This window comes from Agelaius tricolor, unplaced genomic scaffold (assembly GCF_023055355.1).
Source record: "Agelaius tricolor isolate 1412-34295 unplaced genomic scaffold, bAgeTri1.0.p SCAF_64, whole genome shotgun sequence".
Lineage (NCBI taxonomy): Eukaryota > Metazoa > Chordata > Aves > Passeriformes > Icteridae > Agelaius > Agelaius tricolor.
Genome location: NW_027269324.1, coordinates 1,715,591 through 1,720,590, shown reverse-complemented (window position 1 = coordinate 1,720,590; position 5,000 = coordinate 1,715,591).

Below are 5,000 nucleotides of genomic sequence, written 5' to 3'. Positions count from 1 at the left end.
GGGTAGACCTGATGTCCTAGGCTTCGGGGTAGACCTGATGGCCGAGGCCCCTAGGGTAGACCTGTTGTCCCGGGCCTCCGGGGTAGACCTGTTGTCCCAGGCCCCTTGGGGTAGACCTGATGTCCTAGGCTTCGGGGTAGACCTGATGGCCGAGGCCCCTTGGGTAGACCTGTTGTCCCAGGCCCCTTGGGGTAGACCTGTTGTCCCGGGCCGCCGGGGTAGACCTGATGTCCTAGGCTTCGGGGTAGACCTGTTGTCCCAGGCCTTCAGGGTAGACCTGTTGTCCTAGGCTTCGGGGTAGACCTGTTGTCCCGGGCCGCCGGGGTAGACCTGTTGTCCCGGGCCGCCGGGGTAGGCCTGATGTCCTAGGCTTCGGGGTAGACCTGATGGCCGAGGCCCCTAGGGTAGACCTGTTGTCCCGGGACTCCGGGGTAGACCTGATGTCCTAGGCTTCGGGGTAGACCTGATGGCCGAGGCCCCTAGGGTAGACCTGTTGTCCCGGGCCTCCGGGGTAGACCTGTTGTCCCAGGCCCCTTGGGGTAGACCTGATGTCCTAGGCTTCGGGGTAGACCTGATGGCCGAGGCCCCTTGGGTAGACCTGTTGTCCCAGGCCCCTTGGGGTAGACCTGTTGTCCCGGGCCGCCGGGGTAGACCTGTTGTCCCGGGCCGCCGGGGTAGACCTGATGTCCTAGGCTTCGGGGTAGACCTGTTGTCCCAGGCCTTCAGGGTAGACCTGTTGTCCTAGGCTTCGGGGTAGACCTGTTGTCCCGGGCCGCCGGGGTAGACCTGTTGTCCCGGGCCGCCGGGGTAGGCCTGATGTCCTAGGCTTCGGGGTAGACCTGATGGCCGAGGCCCCTAGGGTAGACCTGTTGTCCCGGGACTCCGGGGTAGACCTGATGTCCTAGGCTTCGGGGTAGACCTGATGGCCGAGGCCCCTAGGGTAGACCTGTTGTCCCGGGCCTCCGGGGTAGACCTGTTGTCCCAGGCCCCTTGGGGTAGACCTGATGTCCTAGGCTTCGGGGTAGACCTGATGGCCGAGGCCCCTTGGGTAGACCTGTTGTCCCAGGCCCCTTGGGGTAGACCTGTTGTCCCGGGCCGCCGGGGTAGACCAGTTGTCCCGGGCCGCCGGGGTAGACCTGATGTCCTAGGCTTCGGGGTAGACCTGTTGTCCCAGGCCTTCAGGGTAGACCTGTTGTCCTAGGCTTCGGGGTAGACCTGTTGTCCCAGGCCCCTTGGGGTAGACCTGATGTCCTAGGCTTCGGGGTAGACCTGATGGCCGAGGCCCCTTGGGTAGACCTGTTGTCCCGGGCCGGCCTTGGCCTACGGCAGCCTGGGCCTCCGGGGTAGACCTGACAGCCGAGGCCCGGGGTAGACCTGATGTCCTAGGCTTCGGGGTAGACCTGTTGTCCCAGGCCCGGGGTAGACCTGTTGTCCCGGGCCTCCGGGGTAGACCTGTTGTCCCGGGCCGCCGGGATAGACCTGTTGTCCCAGGCCCCTTGGGTAGACCTGTTGTCCCGGGCCCCTTGGGGTAGACCTGTTGTCCTGGGCCGCCGGGGTAGACCTGATAGCCCAGGCCCCTTGGGGTAGACCTTTTGTCCCAGGCTCTTGGCTAGACCTGTTGTCCCGGGCCGGCCTTGGCCTACGGCAGCCTAGCAAGCGGCAAAAGGATGCAGACAGCGCCGGGGAGGCTGATGGGGGAGGGCGGGGCGCCCCCAACCGCCCATGGCCGGCTGCGCTTGCCACAGAGCGGGCAGGGCCAGGGGCCGGGGCAGGGCCAGGGAGAGAGGGCACGCCAGAGCGTGAATGCCTATGGGCGGGCCGGCGGGCGGCTGCGCGCGCGCGGGTGGCAGGGGGCCGGGTGGAGGTGGCTGGGGAGGGGTTGGCGAGGGGGCGGGGATGGTTGGCCGCGCCTTCCTTTCACGCGCAGCGGTGTGGTAGCCTGCAGGCGTGGCCGTGCGTTAGGGTTAGGGTTAGTTGGGGGGGGGGGGGGGGGGGGGGGTTAGGGTTAGGGTTAGGGTTAGGGTTAGGGTTAGGGTTAGGGTTAGGGTTAGTGGGGGGGGGGTTAGGGTTAGGGTTAGGGTTAGGGTTAGTGGGGGGCGGGGGGAGTTAGGGTTAGGGTTAGGGTTTGTTGGGGGGGGGGGGGGGGGGGGGTGCGTGTCACTGTTTCTGTCTCTGTGCAGACGAGGGCCGGTGGCTTCGTGCCGGCCCCGGGCGCCTCGGCACCGAGTCCCCACGGCCCCCTAGAGTCACGTCGAGGGCCCAAGACCTCTGCGGACCGTGAAACAACCCGCCCGAAAGCTACACACAGCGCCTGTGTGCTGGCGGCGGTGCCGGCGGCCGCCGTAGCCTCTACCGGCGGGCGGGGCGGGGCCGGGCGGGGCGGGGCGGGGCGGGGAGGGGAGGGGAGGGGAGGGGCGCGGCGGGGCGAGCCGCATCGGGGCCAGGGCGGCCGGCCTGGGTAGGTTCCACCCCAGGAGGGCGTGGCGGGGCAGGGCGGGGGGTGGGTGGTGGGGGCGCTGTTTGGCCAGGTCAGCGTGTCAGCAGGCAGAGCACCGGCCTCGGCTTGCCCGTCGGCTCGGCTGGGGGCGCTTCCGATAGGAAAGAAAAAGAAATCCAATGGGTCAATTTTTGGGTTGGTTTGCTTTCCCGGATAAGTTTCTCGTTCCAAGCAAATAGAAGAGCCATTCTTTCAGGAAAGGAGAAAAGAAAAAGGGGCGGGGCGGGGCGGGGGGGGGGCCCGGGGGGGTGGGGGACAACCCAAGAAAACCCAAATCCAAACCACAAGCCCCCCAACCCCCCAAAAAAAACCAACCTCAAAAATCAGTATCAGAGAAAGCCAAAGCAACTGGAAAAAACCCCCAAAAAACCCCCAAAACAGCCCCCCCCCCCCCCCCCCCCCGAAAAACAAAACAAAAGAAAATACCAAAGCAAACCCAAACCAAATCCCCCCAAAGAACAACAACAAAAAAATGGAAAACATGTCATGGTCTTGAAAGGGGGGGTGGGGTTGGGGTTCATTGTGTGGGACGGGGGGTCGATCGAGCCATCTGGCTCCGGGGTGTTATGAGGCTGTGAGCTTCGCCCGGCTCCGGGGTCGCTGGGCACGGCGAGGTGCCCGGGCGGCGGGCGACAACAGGGGGACAGGAGGTCAACCATGGATCCGAGCCGGACCCGGCTCATCAGGTCTACCCCGGCTCCGGCCGGGGACATCAGGTCTACCCCGGCTGCGGTCGGGGACATCAGGTCTACCCCGGCTGCGGCCGGGGACATCAGGTCTACCCCGGCTCCGGTCGCGGACAACAGGTCTACCCCGGCTGCGGCCGGGGACAACAGGTCTACCCCGGCTCCGGCCGGGGACATCAGGTCTACCCTGGCTGCGGCCGGGGACAACAGGTCTACCCCGGCTCCGGCCGGAGACATCAGGTCTACCCCGGCTCCGGTCGGGGACAACAGGTCTACCCCGGCTCCGGTCGGGGACATCAGGTCTACCCCGGCTGCGGCCGGGGACATCAGGTCTACCCCGGCTCCGGCCGGAGACATCAGGTCTACCCCGGCTGCGGCCGGGGACAACAGGTCTACCCCGGCTCCGGCCGGGGACATCAGGTCTACCCCGGCTGCGGCCGGGGACAACAGGTCTACCCCGGCTGCGGCCGGGGACATCAGGTCTACCCCGGCTCCGGCCGGGGACATCAGGTCTACCCCGGCTGCGGCCGGGGACAACAGGTCTACCCCGGCTCCGGCCGGGGACATCAGGTCTACCCCGGCTGCGGCCGGGGACAACAGGTCTACCCCGGCTCCGGCCGGGGACATCAGGTCTACCCCGGCTCCGGTCGGGGACAACAGGTCTACCCCGGCTCCGGTCGCGGACAACAGGTCTACCCCGGCTGCGGCCGGGGACAACAGGTCTACCCCGGCTCCGGCCGGGGACATCAGGTCTACCCTGGCTGCGGCCGGGGACAACAGGTCTACCCCGGCTCCGGCCGGAGACATCAGGTCTACCCCGGCTCCGGTCGGGGACAACAGGTCTACCCCGGCTGCGGCCGGGGACATCAGGTCTACCCCGGCTCCGGCCGGAGACATCAGGTCTACCCCGGCTGCGGCCGGGGACAACAGGTCTACCCCGGCTCCGGCCGGGGACATCAGGTCTACCCCGGCTGCGGCCGGGGACAACAGGTCTACCCCGGCTGCGGCCGGGGACATCAGGTCTACCCCGGCTCCGGCCGGGGACATCAGGTCTACCCCGGCTGCGGCCGGGGACAACAGGTCTACCCCGGCTCCGGCCGGGGACATCAGGTCTACCCCGGCTGCGGCCGGGGACAACAGGTCTACCCCGGCTCCGGCCGGGGACATCAGGTCTACCCCGGCTCCGGTCGGGGACAACAGGTCTACCCCGGCTCCGGTCGGGGACATCAGGTCTACCCCGGCTGCGGCCGGGGACATCAGGTCTACCCCGGCTCCGGCCGGGGACATCAGGTCTACCCCGGCTGCGGCCGGGGACAACAGGTCTACCCCGGCTCCGGCCGGGGACAACAGGTCTACCCCGGCTGCGGCCGGGGACAACAGGTCTACCCCGGCTCCGGCCGGGGACATCAGGTCTACCCCGGCTCCGGCCGGAGACATCAGGTCTACCCCGGCTCCGATCGGGGACAACAGGTCTACCCCGGCTCCGGCCGGGGACATCAGGTCTACCCCGGCTCCGGCCGGGGACATCAGGTCTACCCCGGCTCCGGTCGGGGACATCAGGTCTACCTCGCTCCGGGGTCCGCCGGGGGCCGGCCTTGCCCCCTGGTGGCGGGCGCCGGCCGGGGACATCAGGTCTACCTCGCTCCGGCGGGACTTAGTGCAATTTCGGCGCCGGCCGGGTAGACCTGTTGTCTCGGCCGTCTGCGGAAGTTCACCAAGGGGTCGCTGTTGTCGGCCGCCTCCGGCTGCGTCATGGTAGGAGGCGGCCTGCGTTGGCGCCCCTCCCCGGTCGAGCTGCATTGGTCCTCTTGGAGGCC